The sequence below is a fragment of the Sciurus carolinensis genome, unplaced genomic scaffold (genome assembly GCF_902686445.1).
Source record: "Sciurus carolinensis unplaced genomic scaffold, mSciCar1.2, whole genome shotgun sequence".
In the NCBI taxonomy this organism is placed as follows: domain Eukaryota; kingdom Metazoa; phylum Chordata; class Mammalia; order Rodentia; family Sciuridae; genus Sciurus; species Sciurus carolinensis.
Genome location: NW_025920121.1, coordinates 112,094 through 127,527, shown reverse-complemented (window position 1 = coordinate 127,527; position 15,434 = coordinate 112,094). Strand labels below are relative to the sequence as shown.

The 15,434-nt window shown below is 58.0% G+C and overlaps 1 pseudogene; it reads left to right on the top strand.

The window, feature by feature from the left end:
- LOC124973755 (probable RNA-binding protein 19) overlaps nt 1-15,434 on the top strand; it is a 554,767-nt pseudogene that overhangs the window by 458,002 nt on the left and 81,331 nt on the right.

Sequence of the window (15,434 nt, the reverse complement as noted above, 5' to 3'; positions counted from 1 at the left end):
CCCAGCCTTTCTTTCCCTCCTCTTAATTCTCTCCCCATATCTCTCTGCCATCATTAGCGTTGGCTGACGTGATCCCACATACTCTCACCAGTGTTCGGGGTCACCCAGGACAGGACAGGAGCGCTCCTGGCCTCGGGTCCCAGGGTTGTGGATGTGGCCGTCAGCCATCTCTCGGGCCCTTGGTTTTCTCAACTGTAAACCAAGAGCTGGCATTGCTCTCATCCCCAGTTGCTGTCACCCCTGAAGGTGGTGTGTCTCAAAGACCCAGCCCTGACAGGCCCTCCTTGGTGGCAGCAGTGACAGGCACCTCCCAGGTCCTGCCTGCTAAGGACAGGGTTCCCAGCTGAGGCTAAAGCCTCAGGACACCGGGTGCTGAAGCCAGGTACTTCTGAAAGTGTCTGCAGATGCCAGAAAGTTCCTTCTGGATCCAGCCCCATCCTCCAGCTCCACCATACCCTGCTCCCCAGATCCGCTCCCCTGCAGCTGCCAGGGCCTACAGATGCAGCTTTTCACTGGCTCTGCCCTCCCTGAGACCCCTGCTCCCCATCCCTGCTGAGTTCTCTTGTGGACCCAGAGAACTTGCTGAGCTCTGCAGTGTCCCCTCCACCTGTGTGATCCCTGTGGAGGAGCGTGGTGTCCTCCAGAGCTCTTCTGGCTTTGGCTCAGACAGAAGAGGAAGGCTCAGGGTGGGACACAAGGTGTGGGGGATGTTATGGGGCATAACTTAAGAACAGACCAATCACCACTGAGAAGTTCAAATTGAGAGTCTTTATTAAGCTGGCCTGCTGACTGTCTCACACAATGCCCCAAAAAATGGCTATTGGGAGAACATCCTGACCACAGGGTTGTAGGGTTTCTTATACCAAAAATCACATTAATCATAAGTGTCTGTTGCTGTGATTCGAAATTACACATAACATCATGAGAGCATCGACAGAGGGGGAAGTGGGCCAAAATGATCCTCACCTAAGTACAAACTAAAGAATGGTTGCTAACATCCACACAAACACTGTTCACATGGTGCATTGTTTAGGAGCAATAGGAATCAAAAGAGAGCAATTCTTTACTACATAGGAGTTGCCATTGTATATTATTAAACATGTCACACCAAGTAACTGATGATGGGCACAGAAGTGGGGTGTTCCCATGGGAGAAGCTTAGTTCCTACATAACATGGACTCGCAGAGAAAAATGGAGTCTCTTTAGTCATTTCCCTTAGAGTCTGGCCTATAACATTTTCATGGAGTCAGATCTCTTCAGCCCATCACAGGGGATAGAGCTCGTTGTCAATCCAGCCCAAGCCCCACGGGCACCTCCCAGGTCCTGCCTGCTAAGGACAGGGTTCCCAGCTGGACATGGAGGCCAGACTGGACCCCAGGTCCAGAACCTGGGGCCCTCCGTGGCCTGGCCACACATGCACAGGTCCAGGCTCCCCGGCAAAATGTTTCCCTGTTGGAAGGAGAGGATAGGTGCGCCAGAGACTGCAGTGTCTTGGAGTGGAACCAAAAATTCCCATCAGCATACCCCTGACCGTTCCCTGCCTGGCCCGCTTGCTGCCCAGTGCCAGGGAGAAGACGGTGCACCCCCAGAGTGTGCTGCCTGTGGGTCTGACCCACTGTGTCACACGTGCCTGGAGCAACTGTCTCCAAACCAGGAGGTGCTTGTGGGGTCCACCTGCCGCTCCCGCCTCCTCTGCAGGCCTTGGTACTCAGATCCCCCTTTGCCTTTTGTTTGCAGCACCTTCGGGGAGCTGAAGATGGTGCACTTGCCAAGTAGATGGCCAGGCCAGGCCCACACAGGGCCTTTGGCTTCATGGACTTCCTCACAAAGCAGGATGCCAAGGTAAGATATGACCCCTCCCTGCCCAGCCTCTCCTTCCAGACCTCTGCAGGAAAGGCTCCCAGCTTCAAACGCAGCATTGCACCACCCCTGCAACTTTCCTCCTCTTCCCTGACCTGCTAATTCATACAGCAGCCTTGGAGGAACGCCTCTGGGTGTTGGGTCTGCAGGACGGGATGGTGCCGGGTTTCCCAGGCCTCTTCACACCAGAGAGAAAACTCTGCAGTCCAGGTCGACCTGGGCAGGCAGCATGGGAAATGCTGTGCAGTAAAGCTCTCAGAGAGGAGAGGGAAGGTCTGGGAGCAGTCCATGGGGACCAGCTTCCCTGTCACCTTTGTGCCCTGGCAGGTCTGGCTTGTGCTGGTCATGTGCATGAGGCAGCCCAGGTGGCCCTTCATGTGTGCCTGGGGGCCACCCTTCTGCCAGGCTCCTCTAGCTGGAATGTGCTTGCTGGTTGCTTGGATTTTGGGGTGCTGGGGACGGAGCCCAGGGCCTCACACTGCTGAGCCAGAACCAGCCTGAAGCTCTTTGAGGTGAGGCTCTGCTTGAGCTGGGGCACAGCAAGCTGGCCTTGCTGTGGGTACCGGGTCCTCGCCTGCCACCAGCAGGCATCCCGCTGTGTCCTTTGTCACTGCACTCTCAGGCCCAACTCCAGCGGGCAGGGGGACTGCCGGGCTTCCCTGAGGACTTCCCCCAGGGAGCTCTGACTGTGAGTTGCATTTCCCCTTCCTGGCAGCAGGTGTTCCTGCCCTGCACCGGCAAGGAGTGCTTCAAAGGGCAGGTGCTTCTTGAAACTGTCCCTTGCATCCTGAGGGGTCCATGAGGGTCAGCTGCTTGAAGCCCCGGGTCACAGCACAACCCCCACGGGCCCTGGGACACCCCTGAGGGCCTGCCCGTCCTTGTGCTAGGTCCCTGTGCCATGGATGCCTGGCCATGTTTGGACAACCTGCTCCTCTCATCCTAGGCTGGCAGCCTTTCTGTGCCTCCCATCAGGGCCTGAGGGACAGCCCCCTGTGGGTAGCAGGCCCATGGCAGCAAGGGAGGAAGCAGAGGTGGGCTCCTGGGTAGCAGCATCCACACCTGCCTGGGCAACAGTAGGTGGCACGCTGGCCCACCCCAGCACGTGTTAAGTGCTGCACATGACTCGACCATGCCCTCCTCACTGCAACAGTGCCTGGCTGTCCTTGGTCCCAGGTGTGCACACCTCCAGGGTTCTGGGCAGAGAAGGCCGAGGGTAGGTGCCCGCCCCCAGTCCCCAGGTGCCGGCAGGGAGGGGTGGCTCCCTGCAGGGGCACTGGGGGCAGTGCAGGCCCCTGTCCTGGGAAGCACCTCTCGTGAAGGCCATGGCCAGCACTAGGTGTTAGCACACAGACCACAAAACCAGCCTGCAGGAGGTGGTGTCCCTGGGCTGCAGGCAGGCTGCATCCCCTGCCGTGGGAGCTCAGCTCCCCTGTGAGTGGTGGTCAGTTTCCTGGCAGGGTCGCCTGAGGCTGTGGTGCAGTGGTGTCCCAGGAATGGCCAGTCCTGGGCAGCCTCCTGTTGGCCATGAGGAGTATGTGTCAGGGAGGGACCAAAAGCGAGGCACCCACCTGCCACCCCAGAGTGGGGACACCCTGGGATACAGCACTTGGGTCTGGAGGGTCAGACCAGGTTTGCGTGTCCAGCCTGGACACGGCGAGCCCTGCGCCACATCGTGGTGAGAATAGCCAGGGTCATCAAAAAAGAGACTGGTGCACAGGGAGCATGTCCCCCACCCAGGGGCCATGCTGGGCACCCAGGCCAGGCCGCAGTGTCCCCAACCCCATGCAGCCCTCAGGGCCCCCTGTGGAGGGGCAGCTCCTCCCAGGCATCCCTTCCCAGCCTCTGTTCCTGGCTCCCGGGAGAGCTGAGGACAGGATGGGCTCAGCCCAGCCTCAGGAGTGGCTTGCCACCCTCCTTGGCCAGGAAGCTGACCCTGGCCTATAGGCCTGTGGTCCTCACAGGCTCCTCCCCCAGCACCAGGGCTCACACCCTTCGCAGCAAGCAGAGCTTCCAGAAAGTCCCAGGCACAGCTCTTCAGAGCCCGCTCTGTCCGCCTCGCTCACTCCTCAGGACAGCCTTGCTGTCTGTACCCAGGCTCACGCTCTGCCCTGACCCAGGGGTCCACGCTCTGCAGTCTGCTCATCACACGTCACTCAGGCACTCTGAACATCGGGTGGCCCTGGGGGCCTGGGCCTGAGCAGGAAGAGCTGGTCACCTGCAGCCTCCTGGCCCCTGCCTAGCCACCCCCTGCAAGTTCCGGGTCTTGCAAGGCCTTGGTGCCCTCTGCTTAGCGCTGCCATGAGGAGCAGCACCCGCCACTTGCTGTGCCAAGAGGCCTGTTCCAAGCGATCCTCAGGCAGGAGGAGGGGAGCGATCCTCAGGCAGGAGGAGGGGACCGAGAGCAGGGAACAGGGGTGGGCCAGCAGGAGCCGTGGCCAATGAGCACTTGGGCTGTCTGGGCACTGGCAGTCAGCGCTCCCTGAGCAGCTGCCCTAAGTGAAACCCGAGGTGTCCCCGCCACACCAGTCACCAAGGTGGCCCCGAGCAAGTGCTGCCTCCGTTGCCCCTGAACAAGGGACCCTGAGTCCTCTGTCCCCTCTCCAGGGATGCAGGTCTCACCTGACATCTGGGGGCCCTGCAGAGGCTGCAGGGGCTGAGCTCAGAGTAACCAGGCAGCTGAGGACAGCAGAGGCACAGCCAGCGCCACCTCAACACAGGACACGGTCCCCACACGCAGGCATCGTCCCCTCCAGCCTGCCACGCCCAGAACTCCTGGGGCATCTGCAGAGGTGCTCCCTCTCCCCAATTCCTGCCCTGTCTTGACCAGCCACGGTGGAGCCTACGAACCCACAGGCAGCCCAGCCCGGCCTGCTGCTGAGATGCCCTGCACACTGAGGGTGGGTCTAGCCTTCGGCCCTCATCCCAGGCATGGTTACCAGAGTCCCTGTTCACAGGAAGCTGGGTGGATGAGGTGGCACCTTCTCCCAACCCAGGATGTTTTATGAGCTCCTGTCATCCTGACAGTAAACTTCAGACCCTCCGACAGTGCTGGTGTTATCTATCCCTCCAGGTGTGACCAGCAGTGTTTTCAAAGAACCTTCCCCACATCCTGCAGGGAAGCAGGAGATGGAGGCTGAGAAATGAAGGGATGGAGGCTGGGGAGTGAAGAGGATGGAGGCTGAGGAGCAAAGAGGATGGAGGCTGAGGAGAGAAGGAGAGAGGCTGAGGAGTGAAGAAGATGGAGCCTGGGAAGTGAAGAGGACAGAGGCTGGGGAGAGAAGAGGATGGAGGCTGGGGAGTGAAGAGGATGGAGACTGAGGATTAAAGGAGACAGAGGCTGAGGAGCGAAGGGGACAGGGCATCATGTGCCAAGAACCCACACAGAACTGAATGCAGGGCCTCCCCTGGATCCTGGGCCTGTGCTGGGCACATCTGTCCACAGCCATCTGTTGGCCACTAACACCCCTGCGTTCTCTGAGAACAGTACCTCTGATTGGTGGACCTGTCAGACTTCCAGAATCCCATTCAGCAGGACAGCCCCACACACAGGTGTCACACTCTGACCCTGGAAAGACTCCGGGGCAGCAGGCAGGAGGCCCCTGACAGCTGGAGGAAGGAGGCTTGGAGGCCTCGTCCTGGTCAGGGTCACACAGCCAGTGCTCCTCAGCTGGGGACAGCCTGGTCCCTTCACTCCATCCACTGGGTCCCCTAACCCAGTGTCCTCTCTTGCTGCCCCTCCCCCCAGCACAACTGGGACTCCCACCTGGCCATGATGCCTTGGGGCTTCTGGAGGAAGGCCAAGGCTGTCCCTTGGAGTGTCTCTTTGAACAGCCCTCCCCAGTCCCAAAGGAGCAGTGGCCTTCCTTCTCATGCAGAGGCATGGCCTCCCTGCCTCCCCTTGCCAAGGCCGGGCCAGGAGCCCAGCCTGGTGTGCCTGTCCCCACTGGCTGAGAGGCTACCCCTGGGAAGCCACCCCTCACCTCTTGCCCAGACCAGGCAGGTCCTAGAGGATGATAGAAGGGTGCGGGGAGGATAGGGCCACGAGATGCAGGCGCGGACTGTGCCCAGGAACCACAATATGGGTTTTTCCCACGCAAGGCCTTTAATTCTCCTTCCCCAGCCGTGCCTTTGTACTTCTGCAGCCCACTCTGCCATAGCGTGTGAGGCCTGCATGTGCATTCAGGCCTTCTCCTTCCATGTGCAGTTTTACCAAGCGTCCATCAGTACAGCTGGAGTGAAGAGAAGATGTGTCTGGACCCTAAGCTGACCCTTGAAGGCAGGGACTCAGGCTCAACCAACATTTGTGAACCAAGAGCCTAGAACCAGGACAAGCCACCCCAGATGTGTGCACCCCCAGAGCCAGCCCTTGGGGGCAGTGTCCTCCTTACAGATGCACCAGGCCATCTTTGAGAGCCACCAAGGGAAGGGGCAGGTTCCAGTTGAGCTGGAGAGCCTGCTGTGCTCACGGCCTCTGGGGACTCACTTCCAGGGGCTACGGGTTCCGGGAGCCCGACCTCATCACGTGCTGAGTCTGGGACTGGAGAAGCAGCCCTTGTCTTACTTGGTCTTCTGGTGACCTATGAGGCCAGAGTGTCCCACAAGGCCAGGGTGTCCCCATTTTGCAGTTGAAGAAGTGAAGACAGAAGTTCCCTGTCAGGTCAGGGAGCCAGAGAGCAGCGGAGCCAGTTCCATGCCCACCGCCGACCAGAGTGCCACTGGCTCAGGCCCTGGCCCCGCCTCTGGCCTCAGCTGCAGGACTGCTGTGCACTGGCGGGGGGAGGGGGGGAGAAGTGTAAGTCTAGGTGCTCCAGACACCGCAGTCTGGGAGCAGCCGCAGGTACTTGTCTTGGAAGCGCACTCTGCCACTTGGGGCCGTTTCTCAGAAGGGCCCAGAGTCACCCTTGGTCATGCACAGACCCCCACTGTGCCAGCACAGTGCAGGCCAGAAGCTGTGGACAGGCTGCCGAGAGAAGGCTCACGGGACTCTGAGTGGGGGACAATCATACCCACTTCAGAGGTGATGGCACTGGCCTCTGCGTGCCCCAGCAGCCCTGCTGGCCTGGCTCACCCACTTGCTGTGCTCAGTGCCATGTCCCTGGGCCTGCTGGTCATCCTTAGCCAGCTCAGCGGCAGCTCATTCCAGGTGTAGGGGTACAGCTGGTCAGGGCAGGGCGGTGTGGCCCGTGTTTATGTGGGAGATGCAGCCCTCTGCCTGTTGGGACAGTTCCCCAGGGAGTAGGAGGGACCGGAGGGCACCCTGGGTGGCAACAGACAGGAGTCTGTCCCGGCTCTTCCCAGGAGACAGGCAGTCCTTTGCAGCCCTGTGGGACACGAGTCCTGCCAAGGCTGTGCAATGAGCTTTTGTTGCTGGAGAAGGAAGTTTGTCTCCAGGAAGGCTGTGGAAAGGACAGGCCCAGTGCTGTGCTGGCTGCCTTCCAGGGCCTTCTATTCTTCAAGATGGCCACTAGGCCTGGCCAGTCTACCTGCACCATCATCCCCATGACACCTGAGCAGAGCTCCCGGCAATTTGGACAACGTGGCAGGCAGACCCTGGCTCCCCAGACCTGTGGTCTGTGGCTACGTCAGAGGAGAGCGAAAGCCAGGATTCCTGGGCAGCTGCCAGAAGCCTGGGCAGTGGGGAGGCACTGGGCCCAGGTGGGAGTTGCTCAGTGCCCCAGGGGGCTGCACGGCTTCTGAGCAGAGCTCAGACTCGAGGCGCACTGCCTGAAAGGAGCTCAGGTGCCATGAAGTTGGGGTCCCAGGGTCAAGGTCAGAACACACCTGTACTTTAGAGATGTGTGCAGGACTAAGCAGGGCTGAGGGACTTACCAGGGACCAGCGACAGTGGGGACCTGTCACCTCACTTAGGCTAAAGGGACGCTTGGAGGAAAAGGTAAGGGGCAGAGCTCTTGTCCTACAGGCCGGAGCAGGGAAGGAGTGGCCACCTCCCCCACTGGGCCTCCCATTCATTTGGCCTCAGAGTGTGAGGGAGCCCTGGTCATGGGCCCAGGAATCACTTCCTACATGGGGCTGGCCAGGAATGACCAGCATCTGCCATCAGAAAACAGCAGGAAGTGACTCCCAAGGGCAGGGTGGCTCTTCTGTGGCCTCTTCTCTGCCTATGACTGCACCCTCAGTGTTCCACTCTGGACCTTAGTCTTCTCCAGCGAGCCAAGCTGGTGGTTCGACCTTTGGGTCCTGGCAGCATGGGTCACTGTCCCCACCCTGTGAGGTGCCAGAGTCCTGCACGTTGGGTGCAGTGCAGACCAAGACTGCATGTGTCCCAGTTGGGGTCCACAGGCTTCGCTCTCCTGTCCAGATCTGCTCCTATCTGCCCTTGCTGTCTCTGTAGTCTGAGGGGCAGGGCTGGAAGGGATCCCCAGGACACTCAGCCAGGTTTGCCCTTTCCAGCCAGGGCCACCCTCACTGCCCACCCATTCTGGAGATGCTCAGTGAAGGAGACGCCATGGTCTGCTCTGGGTGTGGACTGAGCAGAGTGCCTTCCCTGCAGGGGTCAAGGTCAGGCTGGGCAGACTGGCAGGTTCTGTGGGGCAGGCACAGCTGCAGGGAGGGAGGACAGGTGTGCTGGGCCCTGGGGGAGCGCCTGGCCACGGCCTGTGTGAGAAGGGCAGGTCTCCTGGCCACCAGCAAGTGTGTGCACAAGGCTGGTGTCCAGGGCCTATGCCGGGGAGGCAGCATGGAGCCTCCAAAAAGGAAAGGAGTGGGAAGCTGGCCTGCCGCAGGCCACGCCCACATGACTTCCCTGTGTAGCGAGAGGAGAAGGCAGTTCCTCCTCTGAGTGGGTCCCTGCAGTCCCTGGCCACTAGGAGATCCAGGGTCCTCAGCATGAAGGGCTCTCATCCAGGGAGGGGAGGCAGCAGAAGGGTTTGGAGAGGCCCATGGTCCAGGGACACAGCTCTCCAGAGACGCCTGAGGCTGTTGGGCAGAGGCACCGGGCACCCTCAAGCTGGTGCTGGGAAAGCAGGGAGGTGGCGGTGATCTCAGTGGGGTCAGCATGGGAGGAAGCAGCTGGCAGACCTCAGCCCAGGGCAGCAGAGGGCCTGTACTCCCCTTCCTGTCCTGGAACCTTCTGTACCTCAGGGTGTCCCTGGAGGCCCCGGTCTTCCTCCTCCTCCTCCTCCTCGGCCCCACCTCACCCCCAGGATGCTGCGACTCTACCCAGCTCTCCTTACACTTTTTAAATGAAGCCCAATCATGCTGGATTATCCAAGGCCAAATTTAGCCTGGAACTTGGGTCTTTGTGCTGCCTGCAACAGTTTGAGGTCACCAGGTTCTGGCCACCAAGGCAGTGGGCACTCGGGAATGCAGCCTGATTTCCATCAGCAGGCGGGATTGGAAGGAGAAAGAAGGGTAACTGCTGTTTCTGGAGAACTGCATACTGTCCTAGCCGCTCTGCAAAGAGCTGCTATGTGGACCTGCCATTGTTCCTGCTCCCTGTTATGGGAATGAAGTCGGGGTGCACAATGACGACACAGCCTCCAGCAGAACCACGCAGGAACCTCCCATTCTCTGCTGCTACCTTTCCTTTCCACACATTGAAGCTGGGGCTCAGAAATGTTAAGCAGCTTGCCCAAGATCACATGGTGTAGGGGAATTTGAACTGAGGTGCCCAGCCAGAGAGCCCATTGTAAGCTGACCTTCCACCTCACCTGTGAGTGGAAAGCCCTGTCAAAGCAAGGTCAGTATAAGTGCAGGAGGAATGCAGAGAAGAGAGAGCCCCTGGAGGGACCCTGAGGGGCCAGGAGAGGGAATTTTTAGAGACTCCCACAACAGGCCTCTCTAGGCACGTGAGCAGTACAGGAGTGGGAACTGGCTTCCCAGGGGAGAAGCATAGTGTGACTACAGGAGGCAGGGAGGCTGGGCCTCCCAGGGCCTTGTCTCCTTCCAAGTTGAGGCTGAGAATCTGGCAGATGCTGCTCTCGGCCGCCCCCACCCATAACTCCCTGGGACATGGTTCCTCAGAGACCCTGGCACCAGGAGGGAACATCCACCAGGCCAGACTCCCCACCAGCTTCTCTCACTTCCCGAAGTCCCCACTCCCCAATCAGGCCATTTCCCTGTCGCCAGCTGAGCGCGCGTGTGTTTTAGAGTTCTGAATGGACCCTTTCCACTCAGAGTCCAGATGCAGTTTTATGTCCACCTGGAAAAGGCAACAGAGACTCTGCTGGCAGCCAGAAGAGTTTTTAAAATTAAAGTTAAAAAGAGGGAAAGAGAAAGATTTCCACACCTGGCCCTCCTCAGAGCAGCACTGAGAGCCTTGTTTCTGTCAGTCACTTGTCATCATTAGAGCTGCGGTTCCCACGCCCGCCGTCTTTCTGGGTCCCACTTCTCTTGAGTGGGTGCCAGGTGCCCTCCTGTGCCTGTCGTGCTGAGATCCTCCCATAGCCCTTTCACGGAGGTGGCTCCCCAGGCATGGCCTCCCTTCCCCAGGCAACCACAGCGTATTTTCCAGCAGTCCTAAGTGGAGCATCCCAGGGTGGGTTCCTTCAAGGGCCTCTGTGGAGGCTGGCATGCTGGCCTGTGGTCTGGTCATTAGGCCTCCAGTCACACTGCATTCAGCCTGTCTCCACAGAGCCCCCAATAGCAGGTCCTGGTGGCCTGGGGAGCCCCCCACTCTAGTGTCCCTTACCTGGGCTGATTTCTCTGCAGCAGTCTCTTCCTTGATGGTCCCCTGTGCACTGGGGTGGCCCTGCAGTTTCTCCTTTGGGAGACACAGGTCAGCCATGTGGACCTGTTGTAGGTGCGAGCTGCAGAGTCAGGGAAGGACATGGCAGCAGAAGGGAGGGGACCCACAGGAGTCAGAAGAAACCGAAGGGGACAGATTCAAGACCAGTGTGAGGGACGGAGCCACCAGGGCCAGCAAAGGAGACTGGCACCAAGTGACACAAGCTGCACAGTTGTTGCACGGTGGCCAGAGGGAGCTGGGCTTCCTCAGGAACCGCTGATGCTGACAGGCGGGGACGGGGAGCCTGCAAATGGTGTCGCCCTGTGCAGAGAGGATGGAACATGGGAAAGGAGCCCCTGTCAGGCACCAGACGTGGCCCCGGCAGTGGCCATGTTGACTGCAGGGCACGCACAGCCTCTATGGAAACAGAACCACTCCTTTGCATGAGGCCTCCAGCCCTGGCCCTGCTGGAGCCCGGCACCGCATGCTGCAGGCAGGGAGGATGGCAGGCGCGAGGGTGCCTTCTGCTCATGTGCAGCTCTGTCTCTCATCCCCGTGCAGAGAGCCTTCAACGCCCTGTGCCACAGCACCCATTTGTACGGCCGAAGACTGCTCCTGGAGTGGGTGGATTCTGAGGTGACCCTGCAGACCCTGCAGCTGAAGATGGCTGAGCACTTCCATGGTAGGCGCAGCCTGGGGACTGGGCCTCTGGGTTCCAGGGCTTCTCGAGAAGCAGGAGGAGCTGGGTCCCCAGGAGCACTGGCCCGAGCTGGCAGCCACCCTCTTGTCCCTGTGCCAGGACACTGGCCACCTGCGGTCCTCCCTACTGTTGCAGGTGCCTGCATAACTGGGCCAGGTGACAAAAGGAAGGTGCCAGCCTCCTTCCCACTCTGTCCACTGGCTTAGTGATGGGTCATCTGGCCGGGGAACACATCCCCTCCTGCCTGCCTGGGAGAGCAGTCTCCAGTGCAGGGCCAGGACAGTCCCTCCTGTGGCCAACCATGATGCTGAGGTCTCTGCATAGTCCTCCTGCCTTGTCCTGGGGCCCAAGGTTCTCAACCCTCCTTGTGGGCTCCAGGTGCCATTGCCTCCTGGGGGGCAGCCAAGGACCCAGGGTTGCCCAGGGGTGTTTGCTGCAAGGCCCTCCCCGTTCTTCTGCAGAAAGAACCTGGAGCCGGCGGGTTTCCTCACCTGGCTGGGGAAGCCAGGTCTCCAGCCAGGCAGCAGCCTAGGACTTCCTGAGGGTGTGGCTTCCAGGCATGGTGCTCCCGGGGCCTGAAAAGAAGGGCCTTGGAGCAGCAGCAGTGGAGCAACTGCAACGAGTGTCCTCAGACCCTCAGATAGCCCAGGGCCTCCAGGCATGGGCCACCTGCCAGGCTTGCAGGACTCAGATCCCTGCTGCCCCACTGGCTGCCACCTGGTCTCCATTTTGCTTCCCCAACTCCAGGCAGGGCCTTGTGGCTTGGCTCACTCTGTTCCCTCTGATGCAGTACCTTGTCCGATGCCGCCTCCAGGAAGCCTGCCGCCCCACCCCCCCGTATGTGCTCTTTCTTACCTGTCGCAGTCGCTTTCTTGGTTCATCATCCTCGTGGCACCCACACTCACGCAAGGTTGTGCTCTTGTTTGTCAGCGTTGGGTTCATCTCTGGGACCCTGGCACCTGCCAGGCCGTCACCTTAGGGAGGAACATCTGAGCCAGGGCGAATGTGAAGCCAGAGAAGCAGAGGCTGCAGCCAGTCTCAAGCTCATGGCTCAATAAGTCCCCAAATCCTGATGTGCAGAAAGTGCACATGCCTGTCGACAGGGCTTGACAGGTCCAAATGCATAGTCCTCAGCTGTTTGCGTAGGGACGCCCCGAGTGGAGGAAGGCGCCCACTCCCCTGAACCCACTGGGCCAAGGAGGCCGAGGTGGGTTTCTAAGCACTTCCGCCCAGGGTTGCAGAGAAGCCCTTTCAATGTGCTGAGCTGCACAGGCTGCACCCCTTGCCCTGGAAGTGCTTCTGTGGAATAAGCACTCCTGGTCACTCGGCTGCAGCGGGTGGGTGGGCACTGCCTCATGAACACCCTATGCTTGCGCACCCTCCATCTCCCTCCAGGAGCCTATGAGGTGGGTTTGATCAGCCCATTCTGCAGATGGGAAAACTGAGACCCGGGGCATCGAGGTGATGGTCAACAGGCAGCATGTGTGCACATTTCCCTCCCCAAACCTGACCTCAGCCCTGGAATCCCAGGGCAGGCCACCAGGCAGGGGTGCCAGCCTGGAGACAGCCGTGCCCTGGGAACTCCACCCCACCCTGCTCTCCTCATCCCAGAGGCCCCGCAGCAGCCACAGGGCCCGTCAGGTGGGGCTGCGGACCTCTGCCCTTCCAGTGGTTCTCGTTCCCTCTGTGCCCTTCCCTGTGGTAAAAAGTGTTTTGGGGCGCAGCTTAATAACAGACCAATCACCACTGAGAAGTCTAAATTTGAGAGTCTTTATTAAGCCGGCCGGCTGACTGTCTCACACAATGCCCCAAAAAATTGCTATTGGGAGAATAGCCCGACCACAGGGTTGTAGGGGTTCTTATACCAAAAATCACATTAATCATGAGTGTCTGTTGCTATGATACAAACTAACATCATGAGATCATTGACAGAGGGGGAAGTGGGTCAAACTGACCCTCACCTAGGTACAAACTAAAGAATGTTTGCTACAAACTAACATCATGAGATCATTGACAGAGGGGGAAGTGGGTAAAACTGACCCTTACCTAGGTACAAACTAAAGAATGGTTGCTAAAATCCACACAATTACCGTTCACATTGTACATTGGTTAAGAGCAATAGAGATCAAAGGAGAGCAATTTTTACTACATAGGTGTTGCCATTGTATATTATTAAACATGTCACGCTAAGTAACTGATGATGGGTACAGAGGCGGGGTGTTCCCATGGGAGAAACTTATTTTTTTTTTCATAACATGGAGTCTCAGAGCAAAATGGAGTCTGTTCAGTCATTTCCCTTAGAGTCTGGCCTATAACATTCTCATGGAGTTAGATATGTCAGCCAATCACAAAAGTACCCAGCTCCTTTGTGTTCAGGTCACATTGTCCAGTGCTCGTAGGAGTTGGCAGGCCGGAGGGCACGAGGATCCATGCCCAGTTCCCACCCCGGCCCTGGACTTGGCCCTGAACTCTGCCAGGAAGGTACTCGGATCTCAGCTGGGGGCTTCAGCTCTGCCCCGACACGTCCCTGCAGGTGGGCAGGGGGTCTCAGCTCCCCTTGGTTGGGACATTGACTTGCCTGCAAAATGGAACCAACAGGGCAGGTCTCGGAAGGCATTTTGAAAGTTGCCCTGTGTCGGCCAAGACCTTGATGGGACAGAGGAGCTGAGGGAAGGAACAGCCAGGCAAACATCTCCCCCAAACCTCCTCCCCTCCTGGACCCTCATTAGGTTCCTCATCTGCAGCTCCAGCACCGCTGGATCAGATGCTGTTCTCGGGACTGGCATGTGGGTGGGTGAGTAGAGTGGAGGAAGAAAGGTAAGTCGCCACTGGCTGTGTCCGTTTCTTCCCAAGTGTGTCGCAAGCCAGCAGGTCGCGGCATTGAGAGGCTTTCAGGACCTTGGACTGTGGTACCTGCTAGGGACACAATGGTGGGGAGGAAATCCACCCTCTGTGTAGCATCCACAGCCAGCCGGGAGGCAGAGGGGCTGTATTTGGCTGGAGCGAGGCTTTGCTTCCCGTGTTGCCGTATTCTAGCTGGGGACGGGCAAGCTGTGGTTAGCCGATGTACCTGTCACCTCCAGAGCCCAGGTGCAGACAGGACACGCATGGCAAGCATCTGGCAGCACCTCTCCCACCTGCGCAGGCTGTGCTTTCATCTATGAAATCACAAAGTCCATTATGTGAAACTGCTGAGTACTTACAGCAGTAATTCCTAAGAAATTGTCCATGCCAGATCTTGTTAAAGGTTGTGTTGGACAGTTTCACTAAACTTCACATTCTTCTCGGATAGGGATATCAGAAACAGTGTGCTCAGTGAGATGGGCGCAAACCAGAGACTTGACACTTCCTGGTACTAACTCAGGAAAAACTTCCACCAAAGGGTGTTGGAAGCTGGAGATCTCTCCAAGCTTTCCAGGGGCAGGATGCCCACAGTCAGCTCCCCATTTCCCGGATGAAATGGGTAGGTATGCAGCTGTACCTGCCCAGTCCAGTTCTGATGCAAGGCCACAGCCGAGTTCCTGCTTCATCTGCATTTACAATGCAGAATTCCAACTGCAGCCCAGTGACTCACAGGACACCATTCTGTGCCATTTGCCAGTTTTGCCTTCAATATATTTATCAGCCTTGCTTTACTCCGGTAGCCCCAAAAGGTTGTTTTCCCTAGGTAAGCAGGTAAGACATTCTTTGTAAAATTGGCACTTGCAATTTAGGCTTGTAAATAGTTTTTGAGTTAACAGGCCAGCAAAAAATTATCTTGAAGGTTCACATCTGTGTTGCTGTGACCTGTTTAGGTGCTCAATTGAGGGTAGAAGTCCTTCACTCACCTCCAGCTCCTCTTTTTCACAGATACCCGGATCAGAAAGCTGAAAGGTGTGATAGGATCATCTGATGAAAATAGCAGACAGGTTTCAAAGTCAGATAGACAGTTTCAAATCCTGTTCCTAGCCTCATTCAAATTGTCCCTGCTTCTTCAGGTTCAAACCTTATTGTCATTTACATCAACTATGAGACCACTAATTACTTATCAGTTTCTTCTTTTGTAAACTGGGCACAGAAGTAATGCTTTCTTCATGGTATTATTATAAAATCTAAATCAAATGAGAGAGTATGGGCATTTCTTTTATTTACTGGAAGGCATTCTGAACACCTCTGGTTTCCAGAGATTACCCTGAAGAAGAAAGAATG